The sequence below is a fragment of the Cherax quadricarinatus genome, chromosome 16, assembly GCF_038502225.1.
Source record: "Cherax quadricarinatus isolate ZL_2023a chromosome 16, ASM3850222v1, whole genome shotgun sequence".
NCBI classification, from domain to species: Eukaryota; Metazoa; Arthropoda; class Malacostraca; order Decapoda; family Parastacidae; genus Cherax; species Cherax quadricarinatus.
In genome coordinates, this window is record NC_091307.1 from 5375425 (window position 1) to 5393004 (window position 17580).

Below are 17580 nucleotides of genomic sequence, written 5' to 3' on the forward strand. Positions count from 1 at the left end.
CAAACCAAATGGATGAGGCGTTTTCAAGTTACAAACGAAAATTTAAAAAAATAATTCAGTCATCGAATGTAAAGGACCCCTTCCTAAATAGTTACGTTAGAACAGCAATGCTTAACAGTGTTTTCGAATTCAATATTAATCCACAGTAAAATGTTTTGGTGGTGTATTGCTATTAATGATTAATTAATAACAGGAGAACAAAAATTAAACAATAAAAGAAAAAAAAATTGCATATCTCATAAATCCTAGCCCAAGTTTTGCATATTTTAGTAAAATGTTAATAACTTTAACTACAAATGGCCAATACTGTGAAATTTATATCTCTTATTTCCTCTCAGTTTTTTTACGCAGAAAGATACTAGCGAAATTCCAGAAATAATAAATTATGTAGTACTGAACAATAATAAACTATGCACGGTTAAGGTGACTAGTGACATGGTCCTCAGACAAATAAAGAAATTAAAACTGAACAAATCCCCAGGCCCTGATGAACTGTTTGCAAGGGTTTTAAAAGAATGTAAAGAGGAACTTAGCAAACCTTTAGCTAGTCTTTTCAACATATCACTACAAACTGGCGTAGTGTCGGACAAGTGGAAAATGGTAAATGTAATACCTATTTACAAAGCAGGAGACAGGGCCTTAGCTTCGAACTATAGACCAATAAGCCTTACCTCCATAGTGGGAAAATTTATGGAATCAATAACTGTCGAGGCAATTAGTAGCCATCTTGAAAGGCATAGACTGATTAATGAATCGCAGCACAGTTTTAGAAAGGGGCGTTCCTATCTGATGAATTTACAAACTTTTTTCATCATGGTATTTGAGGAGGTTGATCATGGAAATGAATATGATATTGTGTATATGGACTTCAGTAAGGCTTTTGATTGAGTACCATGTCAGAATCTATTAAGGAAAATTAAGGCACACGGAATAGGAGGAGAATTTTTTTCCTGGTTAGAGGCATGGTTGACAGATAGGCAGCAGAGTTTGCGTCAATGCGGAGAAATCAGAGTGAAGGCGTGTCACGAGTAGTGTTCTTCAGGGGTCAGTGTTGGGCCCTTTGTTGTTCATAATTTATATAAACGACAGAGATGAGGGAATAAATAGCGACATAAACAAGTTTGCTGGTGATACCAAAACAGGTCACCTAATTCATTCAAATAAGGACATTAGAGCACTCTTCCTTAAGTGGATGTGACCTGACCTGAATAGGTGGGCCATGTGACCTGGACCTCCCTTGCATGGACCAGTTGGCCTGCTGCAGTGTGCCTTCTTTCTTACGTTCTTATAATTTTACGTTGCAGTTTTATAACTGTAGTATAGGCACGCCTCTGGCAAGACAGTAATGAAGTGAATGATGACGAAAGTTTTTCTTTTTCGGACAGCCCTACCTCGGTGGGAGACGGCCGATGTGTTAATAAAAAAAATGATGACACTAATTTTACATTCCTGTAACCTATTAAAGCTGCCGGATAGTGAGTTAATGCAACCTATTAAAGCTGCCGGATAGTGAGTTATTGCAACCTATTAAAGCTGCCGGATAGTGAGTTAATGCTTTTCTCTACACACGCTCCATAGTTTTTCCTCTCTGAATTGCTACATTAACATGACAGTACAAAAAAAGACATATCCATTATTACCGAAAAGCTTCATCTGCGCAGCAGCTTCTTCCATCGAATACAAGTGAATATAACAGAGACAGTGGAAGGAATAATTTTGAGTTTATGAGTCCCTTCACCTTTGATCGGTGGTTGTCAGTCACTCAGGCGAGGGACAGACCACCGCCTGTCGAGGCTGAAGGACTAATTAGCCTAATAGGTATAATTAATGGGTATTAATAATAGGCATAATTACCTATGTTCGACTGAAGAAGCTTGTTGCACAGGCAAACAGTTATGGGAATAAAGATACTCAAGTGTTGCACAAGGCTTGGTCACGGACCGGGCCGCGGGGTCGTTGACCCCCGGAATACCCTCCAGGTAGACTTCAGGTAGATTCCAGGTAGACTCCAGGTAGTGTTCAGAAAACTGTCATATTGATAGTTCACTTCGTTACCCCAGTCAACAGATGATAAGTGTTCTCTAAGCCCATCGTAATCTGCTAAGCGAAAATCAAGTATGTGTTTTATTAGTCAACTTGTCGGTATTGCGTATAATCAGTAACAATAATAAAAAAAAAAATTCAACAATTCCTAGCCACTATAGTTTCCACTGTTATTTTAACCTTTCTTCCACACACATGTTTCATATAAAGTTACTTTTTAACGAAGCACAGGTTCACTATTCACTAGTCAATAACACAAAAACAATTGTTGCAGGTCTACGGTGATGTTTCTTGCTTCTTCAGTGCTCCAGGATTTATTAAGTAGGACATATCGGCAAAACATACAGGACGGAGAGAGGAGGTGGTAAAAATAAGGAAAAAAGAGAGAAAGAAAAAGAGGGAAAATGTAATGAATATTTCGTACGCTCATTAAATGTTATGCAGGAAAATTACCTGGAGAAGATTTAAGGTTCAAACCCGAGGATATAATGATTCAATGATGAGACAAGTAATGAATGGAGATAAAGGGAATTAAATCCGAGCATCAAAATCGAATCACATTTTACAAGTAAGTAACAAAAGGACTGGGAATCGCTTACCTAAATTTATCTGCAATATAGCATGTGAATACAAAGAACTCTTACACGTGAAAGTAGAAGTTAAACCTTGAGTCCAAGATATATTTGAGTCCTTCGAACATAAAGTCGATAAGAGTGTGAACGAGCCACGGCAAAGTACTAACTTACAAATACACCAATAAAGCTGGTTCCTGATTGAATTTCTTTTAGGAAAATAAATTTTTAGATACATGTTTCTTCAGTCTGCGAGACGTAAGAGACACCAAACTTAGATGCGAGGCAGCTTGTTTTCTTCCCACTTAACAAAAAAAATACATCAGCAACGTTCTGCCACCGAATTCTACTTGTTGACTGGATATATCTGTAATTGTTTAGCAATATTCATGGTGTGGACACATTAGAAACGTTCCATGAATAAAAAACTTTATAAAGTTTTTTTTTATTATTTACCTCTATAGTTCCAGTTTACGGAACACGCTTCAAATGATAGCTACACAGTAGCAGCAAAAGCAACATATCTTTTCCTGTTATATTCCATCACATTGAGTGGATTTCAATCTAAAAATATGTTGGCCTGACCTTGGAGACCCCAGCAGGGCCATGAGGACATCGTCAAGTGAATAAAGGTTTATTAGCTACGGCAGCTTTAAAGGTTTTGTTCAAGCAATGATGGAATAATCACTTGGGAATTTATTTCTGGAGAAATGAGGGGGATGGGAACGGGACAATTAATATGAATACAGTAATTTGCACAGATTTGGAGGATATATGAAAATATCTTTAGAATAGAAAAACACTTTAGGTTAATTATGTCCAGTGATTAGTAACTGAAAGAGTAAACCAACAAATACAGAACCCTTGAAATTCCAGAATTAGGTAAAGCTCAGTAAGTGGTCCATCAGAATTTGGCCCAATATCTTCAGTGCAGTGGATCTTAACCCACAGGTCGCGACCCAGAATTGCGTCGCCAAGGAACAAAGTTTATTATTATTATAGCTATTACTACTACTTTCAGTGTTATTTCTCACTTATTATTAAGTAGATAAATGGACACAGATGCAACTAATGTGACATTTTATTGAAGCAACATTTAGCTCTCCTGGAGCTTTGTGCGGCCAGACAGCTTGACAAAGCTCCTGGAGAGCAAAAGGTTACCACAATAAAATGTCACATTATTTGCATCTGTGTCCATTTACCTAACATTTTATCGATAATTCTACCATCATTAAGCAGTTTTCTGTACTTTTTCAGGTAGGTTACTTCATACTCAGAAATAATAACTAAACGGCAGTAAAAGACGAATATATTACTCTTGGTTCCTCGAAGAAAAGCAGATTCTTGGAGGTGAAGCCCTGACGACTCTCCTGTGTGAGGCAGGATTTTCAACACTCAAGGTCACAAAGAAAGTATGGAGACCGTCTACAGCCAGAGCATGACTTAAGATGCAGTCTGTCATCTAAATCGCCCAGATGTGAGGAGCTCCTTAAAACCAGGCCGTATCAGGGATCTCATTAATTGCTGACACGTCTCCGTCCATGCCCCAATCCTCTTATTGAGCTAGTGTTATATTTCTTACTGATATCCATTATGATTTGTGTTTATTAGTCATTTTACTAAAATACTGTCATTTACCTTTTGTTTTGTCACACTTTATCTTTGGACCAAGATCATTTTTTGCCCTTCGTTGCAAATTTAGGTTATGAGCAGATGGGTCGCCATGTACTATATGGGTCACTGTCAATAAAAAAGAGGTTAAGAACCACTGCTTTACTATGGGGACAGACGCACGTTGCTAAGCAAGCTTCCATTAGAGCTTTTTTACTTCGGTGTAAAGCTTTACTCAGGGCAAAACAATGTTCCAATTAAAGCTTTTTCTGCAACCTTTGTGTATGTCTACCTGTTCGTCGGCAGTACAGTATATCACTGAGTATCCGCCATTCAGTCTGCAATTAGAAAGATGAATCAAAACCCAGACGACGAAAAAAGACAGACGTATTCAAAACGATCTACAGATCCCAGTAACATCAAAGGTGATGCAGATGCCTCTGAGCTATAATTGTCATCAGACATGAGATATGTGGCTATATTAAGCTTACAGCTTCACCAAACATGAGATAGATGGTTGTATTGAGCTAGCAGCTCATTAGATGTAACAACGAATGCTTTGTCTATCTGATAGCATCAGACGAGTTGCGGATAATTTGGTGGGCTGACATTTTCAACAGACATGATGCAAGAAACTATGCTAAAATAACAGAATAGCAATAAAACAATATAACGTTCAGGAGTTAAGAGAAAGGTTGGGTCAAGTGACTGAACTAGATAAGATCCGAGCTTCTGAGTGGGCGGTGGAGAGCAGGAAAATGAAGGAAGGTGTCGAAGGAAATCAAGTATCTGCATGGGTGTGAGTTCCTGGAATGCAGTGTTCTAGAATAGAGTGACCAAGAGTTTCTGAAAGGAGAAAGGCTGGTACCATGGGTTTGATCACTGGTGTCTGAGATCTGGATGATTACAGAAATGAGGTACTCTTGCCTGTTAGCGTCACTCACGTGCACGATTGCATTTACTCTTTCTGATTAACTAAATCTGGATTACTGCTAGTCTTTTAAGCGTAACCCATGTTGGGCTTGTTAAACCGTTTTATATATTCTCTTTTATATATTTTTTTATTATAGTGAGAGAAGTTTTTCCTTCTTGATTATAATTAAGATCACTGCGAGACACTTTACCTTTAGTGGTTATACAGCATCTGAGGACTAGGAACATACTAGGTTTGATCCCACTTTAAGAGAACTCCATCAAATTTCACCCTCTTCCTTTAAAGGAACCGTTGCCTCAGGAGAGTAATTTAACTTAACATTAAAAGTCTCTCGTGAAATTTTCTTTCCAAAGTGTGTCATTTAACTTAAAAGAAAATATATACCGGATATTTTGGCAGCTCCCGCAGGTAACTAACTTTTCCTATTACATCTTCCATAAAATCTTTTCTAGGGAGGACGATGTAGTACTTCCTTCACCACGATACAAGAGTTGTGATGTGACCTCGCCTGTATCGGAGGTATGGAAAAGAACACTTGTGTACAATTCAGGACATTTCTTAAAGGAAACGTTTAAGCACGAATGGCTACATGAGACCTTTAAAAATGTTCTGAACTATACATAAATGTTTTTGCCATAGTTTGTTGGCATTACCATAGTATATACAATCGTGGTGGTCATGCTTATAGAGTAAATGTTTTAAATGTTGCCATTTCCAAATTTGTCCACGTCTGCAGAGGATATTCCTAGATATGACCTCGCTTACAAAGGGATGCCCATGAGGCCCCTTCTTCTAGAAAGGTGGTGCACAGGCTTGGCCACGCATACAGTGGAGGCAAAACAACCACATGATTTTGTCATTAAACTTCTCACAGTATTTTTTTTCATTTATGTTAATGTAAAAATTAATAATTTTGTACCAAAAGAACCTTAGAAAACTTACCTAACCTTATTATAACAAGCGCAACTTAATTTATCCTAGTCCAACAAAATCTATTTTAGGTAAGTTTACAATAATTTAATAATAAACAAACACAATGAAATATATTATTTTTGTTAGGTTTAGAATTATTTTTACGAAATTATTGCATACACAAATTTTTGCTTGCCTTATTTGGCAAGAAGAACGTTGCTATTGAAGCCAAAATCGCAAGTTTTACCTATTCGGCACGACATTATATATCTATCTATCTATCTATCTATATATATATATATATATATATATATATATATATATATATATATATATATATATATATATATATATATATATATATATATATACATATATATATATATATATATATATATATATATATATATATATATATATATATATATATATATATATATATATATATATATATATGTCGTGCCGAATAGGCAGAATTTGCGATCTTGGCTTAAATAGCAACGTTCATCTTGCCATATAGGACAAGTGAAAATTTGTGTATGCAATAATTTTGCCAAAATCATTCTGAACCTAACGAAAAAAATATATTTCACTGTGTTTGTTTAGTATTAAATTATTGTAAAGAAATCTAAAATATATTTAGTTGGGTTAGGCTAAAATAAATTGTTCTTGTTATAATAAGGTTAGGTAAGTTTTCTAAGATTCTTTTGGTGCAAAATTAAAAATTTTTATATTAACATTAATGAAAAAAATATGTCTTTAAACGTATAAGAGAAAATTTTAGAAAGGACTTAATTTTAAATGAGTTCTTGCTAATTGACCAGTTTTACATATTCGGCACGACATTATATATATATATATATATATATATATATATATATATATATATATATATATATATATATATATATATATATATATATATATATATATATATATATATATATATATATATATATATATATATATATATATATATATACAAGCAACTTTAATACGAAAAAGTATATGGCAAGAACTTGTACACCATCTTCATCAAAAGTACGTTTAATTTAAAAATCTTTCAAGAGCCTTTGTGTGAAGTAATTTTACTGAAAGCTTTTGTAAACTAAGATTGCTTTTAAAGCATTCTCCATTTTTCGAATCCTTTGTATTTTATCACTAGTACTTCTGCTATTACTACCACTGCTACTATTACCACCAGTAATATTTCTAATCACTACTTCAACCACCACCACTCGTCCTACACGATTATCAACATTACTATTACCAATCCTAACACCGCCGCTAACATTGGTACCACGTACACACTAACGCTGTTTATACTGTCACCCACCTCCAAAAACACTATCAGTGTTACCATCTCCATCTTCACTACTGCTAGCACTACCACCACTGTTACTACTACCTCCACCATCAATAATATCACTAACAACTAGCACCTCTAAGAACACTTAAACAACAACTTCCTCGATTAAAATTAATATGGATCCTACATCTTTCAGCACTAACACTAACACTATTGTTAGCACCTCCTTCACTACTTATGGATCCACCATCACTAACAAAGATTGACCCGACTTGAACTAGCATGGATATTTCCAATAATCTTAAATGATATTATGGATTAACAGTTATTACCTTTAAAGGATTATTAAAAAATAACATTTATTTACTCCCAAGTATCAGTGCACACTTCAGGGACTAGACACACACACAAATGTCTCGACTTAAGTTTAGAAGGATTATCTCGAGATGTTGAGTATATGTCATCGAAATAACATTATGTAAAGAGGCCATGTTTCAAGGAATTGGATAATAAGGAAAAGGTGATAAGTGAGTTCAGAGGCATACCAAGAATACCTCAAAAGATTACCTGCATCCTGGGGACCGTTAAATACCAGCTGTGGGGATGTCAGGAAAAAGGAGTGTGAATGAGTGAAGGTTATGAAAGTGGGGGCTGGACGGCAGCAGGGCAGGGAGGCGGAGGTAGGCGGACCGTGAATGGGGTTGATCGGAAAAAGAAAATGTATAATGTAATAAAGAGAAAGAAAGAAAGATGACTAGTGTGTGTGTGTGTGTGTGAGCAAGATGGCTGCCTGAAAATGCCCGTTTCAGTCAGCAGTGCGCTGCTACCCTCTCTTATATGACAATTACAATGTGCGAACAAAAGCTTGCTTTATTCCCATGTCATATTCCATCATGCAGGATGGGGGTTCATGTAAGGTGTTGAAATCTGTCAGCCTGAGCTGGAGGACTTCAGTGGGGCAATGAGGATGTCAACAAGCATTTCAGCAACGGTTAATCAGCTATGGAAGCTTCCAAAGTTTCCCTCCATCACAGCTGGAGTTACTGTCACTTGGGGATTGCAATCTCTCAGGATAGCTTTACCCGTATACAGAAGAACTTGAATTTTCCTGGCGGTGGGTGAAGGAACGCGGCCTCGTGACCGCACCTACCCAGGTCAGTGTGCCACTCACACCTCGAAGTTCCAAAAAAAAAAAAGATTCCCACTCCAGTGGCAGCACAAAGAAAACGCGTTCCACTGTGCTGGACCCTACAGTTGTCCCCCGCATTTATTGGCATATAAAAAAAGGAGAGGGGCCGTTTTAACTACCAAAATATTCAAATAATGTCAAAAGGACATAAGAATAGCTTAACAGGAATGTGGAATCAAAGAAGTACGAGAAGCTAAGAGAAATACAAAAGGCTTTTTCTAGGTATATCATGCAAAGAATAGGGCAGGAACTGGTCTACTTAATCTGGGATATCTACTAATAACGAGAATGAAATGTGTTACATCAGTTACATCTTGTCTGTTTTTACACAAATAGATAAAAAACTTCTCCTGAAACAAAAGAAAGTTATAGAGGACCCGATGAAAAATTATGCTGTTTAGTTACTAGAGACATCGTACTCGAATAGACCGATTAATGCAAAATAAGTCGTAATAATGTTGGTAGAATTATCGACAATATGTTAAGTAAAATGACACATGTTCAACTAATGCGACATTTTATCGTGGCAATGTTTAGCTCTCCAGGAGCTTTGCCAAGCCGTTATGTAGGTTGGAGGAGCTTTGTCAAGTCGTTGCGGCTTGACAAAGCTCCTGGAAAGCGAAATGTTGCCACAATAAAATGTCGCATTAGTTATACACGTGTTATTTTACCTAGCAAGACAAGCCGGCTACCTGTTTAAAAGCAAGAAGCTTATAAAACAGCTAGATTCTTTGGGCAGGCGATGCAAAATGCCCCCAATAAAAAGTAGGGGCGCCATTGGTACACTAAGGGAAAACACCATAAGTGTCCGGGGCCCAAAACTGTTCAACAGCCTCCCATCAAGCATTAGGGGAATTGCCAATAAACCCCTGGCTGCCTTCAAGAGAGAGCTGGACAGATACTTAAAGTCAGTGCCGGATCAGCCGGGCTGTGGCTCGTACGTTGCACTGCGTGCGGCCAGCAGTAACAGCCTAGTTGATCAGGCCCTGATCCATCGGGAGGCCTGGTCATGGACCGGGCCGCGGGGGCGTTGATCCCCGGAATAACCTCCAGGTAACCTCCAGGTAATGAGTATCGTGGAGATGTGGATTAGGTCAAATGTGAATCCTGTCAACAAGGAGGGAGTTAGTTCTCTACCGTCTCATTAACGTTCATTCAACCTGACTTCAATAGAGAACAAATTGTTAGCTGATACAATTCAAAGTCAACCTGATGAACAAAAGCTGATTAATGAGTCACAAAACGGATTCACAAAGGGTCGTTCTTGCTTCACAAATTTGCTTACTTTTTCCTGATATGCACTTGAGTCGGTGGACCATGATGAAGAGAGCAGCGTTGCATATATAACTGCGTTTCAGGAAGTATTTTGATAATAACACACAGGGAATTGTTAGAGAAAGTGGCAGAACAGGGAAGAATTTTTTCTCAATGAGCGAGGCATTCCTGACTAGAAAGCAGAATGGAAATCAGTTACAATTTTAATATAATCAGATTCTTCTCATTACTTTCTTCCTCCCCATCACTTCGACACCCGTCAATAGCAGTCTCACCGAACGAGATCGCTAACAAGACAGATAACAGATAACTAAAAAAGAAAAAAAAGAAAAAAAAAAGAAAAAATAGTAGTATCCCAAGGTTAGTGCAAAGGCAGTCAGTACTGAGGAGACAGCGTACCCTGTTGACCACAACACGTCAAGGGAACTCCAGCGGGTGATGTACTCGTGAAATCTGTATTGGATGGCTGTGTCAAGATTTCTCTGCGGGTCGCGTGTTGTAGAAAGCAACACTCCCTAACCCATGTCTGTGTGACACCCGGATTAACCCGATTTCTGAGTGAAGAACAAAAAGGCACTACTGTGACTGGAACAACGCAAACAACCCGCACATAGGGAGACAAAAGCCCAAGACGAGTTTCCGTCAAACTTGGACCATTTATAAGACACACTGTGACGAGTTGTGTGGATTGTTGGTGCGCTCTGACTTTCTAACTGAAAACAAGGAGAGAATAAAAAAATAATGAATGGAAGAGCGTGAGGATTATTTAAGATCGTACATCAGCAATGTGCTGCAATCATGCTCTCTTACATAATACCAAAGCTAGCTATATTTCATCTGTCATATTCAACCATACAGGTTGGGTTTTGTACACTAGGCAGGGATTTTTGTAAGCCTGAGCCGGAAGAGGATACAGCAGAAAATTTGACTGTGGGTTCGGTAGCTACAGCAGATTCAAGGATTTTGATTCAGAGAAGCTGGAGTTACGATTACTTAGTAATTACCATCTCTCAGGTTGAGGGAAAGGAAGGAAGAGAGGAAGGAAGGGAAGGAGGGAGGGGAAAGAAATTTTAAGATTTGAAAATCTCTTGAACCTGGTCGATCACTCAGTATTCTTGGCAGTGCAGGTATATACAAAACAGAAAAGTCAAAATTAAGTCATAAATTTATCAGTTACTATCAAGAACAAAACAGACAAAACAACAAATATTATCAAGCACCAGTAATTGTAAAAGCCATGGAAAAGCATCTTAAAATATGCTTCATGATTAGCAGCACACCCAAAGAATCACAGAGGGAAGGAGGGAGGAATGCTTGAAGCTAGCTATGGTCGAGCATTGTGCTTAATCCTCAGTCATCAGAGAAATCTCAGTGTGACGATTCCTTTTCAAGAAGAGCAAAACACTAACTATTGGCGACCCTTGAAATAAAGAATGGAATAAGGTATAAAATAAACTCAAATCACTCTATAGGGGATTTAGAAGTGGTAGACTAAATAACTGTAGTGATAAACTAAATAACTGTAATACAGTGTTGCTCGTCTCTGGGACCCACAAAGTTCACTACTTCCCAAGGACTTGGAAGACTTAGTAGTCTTAGAATGAGGGGAGATATGACTGAAGTATACAAGTGGAAAACAGGGATAGAGAAGATGTAAATGGGGTGCCGAAGTTATTTAAAGAAGAAAGAAATTGAAATTCTGGATTCATACAAGTTTATCATACAAAAAATTGTAATATATATATTACAATACATAAATTTACATTTAAATAGGATATAGAAAGTACTGGTTTTGGTTGTCGATGAGTGGAACAGTGTGCCAACTAGGGTTATTGAGGCTAAAACCTTGGGAAGCTTCAATAAGAGGATAAACAAATATATACGTGAGAAGGGATGGATTTGAGACAGACCTGCCTAGCATGGCAAGTAGTATATCACTGGTATAATATTCCAAAAAGTATGCTAATAAAACACAAAATACTCTTTATGACATTTTATTGAAAATACTGTGTCCTATTACCACAACGGTATCCTGGTACAGAGCGTTTTCGACACCTTTATTACCTAACTACTAGTTACGATTGAGAGAGAATCGATTTAAGAGGGACTTGCCCAGTAGGTTTCCTACACTGCCTCTAGATGATTACTTTTTCTCTACTAGTGGGTTCCCCTTCTTCAAGGGAGGCGGGTAGTCGCCTCCCGCAGCTGGATATGGAGTAGGCTGTGTTTAGCTCTCTTGAACCCACCTCTTTTGTCATCAACACTTTCTCCGCCTCACCTTCGGCAGTATGTAAGTCCATTTTCTTGCTTCAGCTTCACGTTGTTCCAGATTAAGGAGCAGAGATCTTCCAGGCTGAGGAACTGACCACCTCCGAAGTACTCCTTTCATGGTGATGGACTGATTACATCGTCTTCTCTATTGTTTCTGTTGCCTCTGTATTCGGCTGAAGAAGCCTACTGTGTAGGCGACACGCTTCGGAATAAAGATACATGTTACATATGTATGTGTCTTAATTACCAACATGTCGGTATTGTATATCATAATATTAATGTGGGTCAGTAGGCCTGCCGCAGTGTTCCTCTGTTTTCAGGATTCAAGAGCTTTTTACTGAAACCCGTGTGTTTTCCTGAGTGCAAAGAGCCGTAGGGGGTTCCATCCTTCGCTCGATGATCGAAAGATACCCACAGTTCTGAGTATATAGAGAACAATAACACGATGCTTACAGTAAGACGATACTTACAATAAGACGCCCCTCAAGGAGGTTCCTTGACGCTGGTGAGGGGCTCTTGATCTAAGGAATTCGATCTGTGCTCCGGTTCCCTGAATTGCCTGAATACCTTCCATCACCCCTCCCCCCACATGTGCTCTATAATCCTACATGTTTAGCGCTCTCTCATGATTATAAAAATACAATTAGACGATACTTACAATAACACAATACTTACAATAACACGATACTTACAATAATACGATACTTATAATAACACGATACTTACAATGAGACGATACTTATAATAACACAATACTTACAGTGAGACGATACTTACAATTACACGATACTTACCACGATACTTCCAATAACACGATAATTACAATAACACGATAATTACAATAACACGATACTTACAATAACACGATACTTACAATAACACGATACTTACAATAACACGATACTCACACTTCTTTTAGTTTTTGTGCAATAATGTCTGGCATGTGTTACTGCCTCTGGAGCACACAAAGAAGAATTTACCAAGTTAAACCCTATAACGCGCCATTAGTATTAAGTACAGGCGTCTGCTTCTCGCAGTTTCATCGGGTTTAGTGTCTTCCTTCACACCGTTGTAACTTTCTGGGTTCGTAATTAATGATAATAGCTTAATAATGTCCCCTTTTTATTCCTCGCTTTTTGCACTTCACAATGCACGTCCCGCTCGTTGCTGGATATTTTGCCTTCAGGGTTTAATTGAATTATTCGTTGTAAGTACACAGCTTGTACAGCTAGGTAACACTAAGATCAGACTAGCTGTTGTATTAAGCTAGGTAGCTTTAAGATCAGACTAGCTGTTGTACTAAGCTAGGTAGCATTAAGATTATACTAGCTGTTGTATTAAGCTAAGTAACACTAAGATCAGACTAGCTGTTGCATTAAGCTAGGTAGCATTAAGATCAGACTAGCTGTTGTACTAAGCTAGGTAGCATTAAGATTATACTAGCTGTTGTATTAAGCTAAGTAACACTAAGATCAGACTAGCTGTTGCATTAAGCTAGGTAGCATTAAGATCAGACTAGCTGTTGTATTAAGCTAGGTAGCTTTAAGATCAGACTAGCTGTTGTACTAAGCTAGGTAGCATTAAGATTATACTAGCTGTTGTATTAAGCTAAGTAACACTAAGATCAGACTAGCTGTTGCATTAAGCTAGGTAGCATTAAGATCAGACTAGCTGTTGTACTAAGCTAGGTAGCATTAAGATTATACTAGCTGTTGTATTAAGCTAAGTAACACTAAGATCAGACTAGCTGTTGCATTAAGCTAGGTAGCATTAAGATCAGACTAGCTGTTGTATTAAGCTAGGTAGCTTTAAGATCAGACTAGCTGTTGTACTAAGCTAGGTAGCATTAAGTTTATACTAGCTGTTGTATTAAGCTAAGTAACACTAAGATCAGACTAGCTGTTGCATTAAGCTAGGTAGCATTAAGATCAGACTAGCTGTTGTACTAAGCTAGGTAGCATTAAGATCAGACTAGCTGTTGCATTAAGCTAAGTAACACTAAGATCAGACTAGCTGTTGCATTAAGCTAGGTAGCATTAAGATCAGACTAGCTGTTGTTACTTTTACCGTAAATTAAATTAAATTTTTTACAGACTTTCAGGTAAATTTGTTAAATTATAGCAAAAATACATATACTGTGCCTGTTAGGCAAAGTGGTCGTTGACGAGTAAAGCAAATCGGCAAATTCAATTTCAGAAGCATTGGTATACTCGGTAAATGATCAATGAGACTTTATACACAAATAACCCGCACATAAAAGAGAGAAGCTTAAGACGACGTTTCGGTCCGACTTGGACCATTTACAAAGTCACACTAACCAGAAGTGGGGCAGGACGGCTATATATAGGCAGGAAGAGGTGGTGGTGGTGATAGTAGTAGTAGTAGTAGTAGTAGTAGTAGTAGTAGTAGTAGTAGTAGTAGTAGTAGTAGTAGTAGTAGTAGTAGTAGTAGTAGTAGTAGTAGTAGTAGTAGTAGTAGTAGTAGTAGTAGTAGTAGTAGTAGTAGTAGTAGTAGTAGTAGTAGTAGTAGTAGTAGTAGTAGTAGTAGTAGTAGTAGTAGTAGTAGTAGTAGTAGTAGTAGTAGTACAAGAATGGTGGCCTGGTGGTTAACGCTCTCGCTTCACACGGTGAGGGCCTGGGTTCGATTCCCAGCCAGAGTAGAAACATTGGACGTGTTTCTTTCCACCTGTTGTCTATGTTCCCCATCAGTAAAATGGGTACCTGGGTGTTAGTCGACTGGTGTGGGTCGCATCCCGGGACACTGACCTAAGGAGGCCTGGTCACAGACCGGGCCGCGGGGGCGTTGACCCCCGGAACTCCCTCCAGGTAATACCGACAAGATGTGTATCGTTCCAGTCACGGTATTGTGCCTTTTTTGTTATTTAAGGAGACTTTATTTATGTTTGTCTTTGATTGCAGTTGTATAGGTGTAATCAGAAGAACAGTTACCTAGCAATGTAATAGACGTCTCTAAGACAAAAAACTTGTGAGATTGCTACGAATGAGTATACAAGAATGAAAATGCGTTCAGGTGCGTACAGAAGAGTACACGAGAAATTATGGAAAATATGTAGGCAAGACATAACAGGAGACCCAGGGCTCGTGTGGAAGCAGTCTGTGGAGAAAGGAAAGCTACTTTATATATAGTTATGTCTTGTGTTTAAATAGCCGATATTAGGATAGCACATCAGAAGTTAATGTCCTGCTGACCAAATCACTGCCATAGAAGTTCTGATAAATTAGACACATGTGCCAAAACTTGAGTATCTTTATTGTGGAAACGTTTCGCCACTCATTGACTTCATCAGTCCAATACAAAGAAGGATAGTGACGATTAGAAAGAGTTTGTGGAAATCAATCCCTCTACATCCCTAGAAGTTCTGTTTCATAGGAGAGAACACTTCTGACAAGCCCGCACGCACGCACATACACACACACACACGATCACGCACGTGCACACATATGCACTCATGCGCACTTGGCATATGTCTATAAATATTTGTCTTGAACAAACCTTCGTACCGTATTTTGATTATACATCTGAAGCTGGAAAAGCTAATTCGCTACATTTTCCAGTGCCCAATCAAGTTTATTTTCGCTTTCTCTTACATCTTTTTCCCCAAAAAGTCACAGACATCACGACCCAGTGATAACTCACCCGAATTTAAATATACATTTCTTTAGCGCTTGAATTAAAACTAAAGGTTTGATGTGAACGTGGTATTTGCTCTCGTCTGGTAGGTGAGTGTTACTGACAGCTCCCACAGCCGCATCACACAGTAATGTATAGCTCGAGTGACTGAAGACCACGAATTATCCTTGTCAGTTGAGACTAATAAGATTACTTCCCACACCGCACCAAAAAGCTTATCGGTGAGACAGAAGTGAAAGACGACTTTGATTATTGATAAACCTGGTACACACGGATTTTGGGATGAATAGAATGTTAAACATATTCGAGGTTACTCGGAGATGATTTATTGTTGGGGAATGGAGCGGGTATACCCGAATAGTAAATTAAAAATTAATGATTCGTTTATTTTGGGAGAAGAGGTAAAGTATAGGGTACAACATCAGAAGAATAAATGAATAAAAGAATGAAGCATCGAGCGGCATGTTAACATTTTGGACACTCAGAAAATTGTGCCTAGTGCATTGTTTATTTTAGTTTATTGGGTATATTTACAAAGTATTAGAAACATTTGATTATTCACTGCTTTAAATATGTTCCTTATTTAACAATTTCAGTTTACGTTTTCATTTACAACTTCATACTGTCGTGGCCAATACACTCTGACAGTACATAAATCAAACACAAAGCAAGTAATACTATCTGATGTATTTTTCTTATACCGCTGTCAATAAACATATTTTGTTCCGTGTCATCTGCCTTAAGTATCAACAATTTCAGACGAAAGGGAAACATCTCCATATCGAAACAGATGCCGGATTCTTAGGATGACCGGCGAACAGTAGTTTATCGCAGGAGACCCTCTTGCCTGAATGACACAGCGGTAAGCCATCGGAAGGCCTCGGTCAGATGACCAAAAGCTCCAGCTGTGGATCATCATATTACTAAGACTTGCGTAAGGAAACACGCGTCTGTTTCCTCACAAGCCCTTCCTTACCTAACAGCGCACTGACGACAGCAATGACGACAATGACAAGTTGCAGAATTAAATTTAAGAACATATTTCCCTCTGGAGATCTTTCACAAGTCAAGACTTAATAAAGCTCTACCCCCTGAAGGGAGGGTCCTTGACGTTGGTGAAGGGCTCTTCATCTAGGGAACTGGATCTGTGCTCCGGTTCCCTGAATTGAGCCGGAATACCTTCCATCCCCCCTCCCACATGCGCTGTATAATCCTACGGGTTTAGCACTCCCCCACGATGATAATAATAATAAAATTCTACAAAGAGCGAAACTATGTCCCAATTGCATCTTTGTCTGCAGTTTTTGTTTTAGTGTTTAAAGCATTTTGTAAACGAATTAAAATTCAAGCGGCAAACATTGCTGCGCATTGAAACCGCTGATTACCGATCTTTTTTTTTTTATAATATTTTGTGAAAACAAAACGGACACGTGTAGAACGTAATTAAACGGGAAAAATATCCATAACAACAAAACACAATACACAGGAGTAATAGATATGTGACTAAGACCTTTAAAAGACGAGAAAAACTGAACAGTTAACCCAGAACCGACATTTGCAGAGAAATACACAGAATGACATTTAGGGAATGGTCGAGCTCCCTGACATTCGAACACTTCCATACATTTTTAACTGTGGCAGCAGTGCTTACCATGACTATATCACCTGAATCCGGCGATTTGCTTTCAGGCAGCAGAAACAACAAAGGTCAAGGTGTCCAGGGATTACAGGTTGATAAACACTCCCAACCACTTACGACAGATGATTACTCGAGTTGGTTTAGAGAATTGATAAATGTGAACTGGGGCTCTAC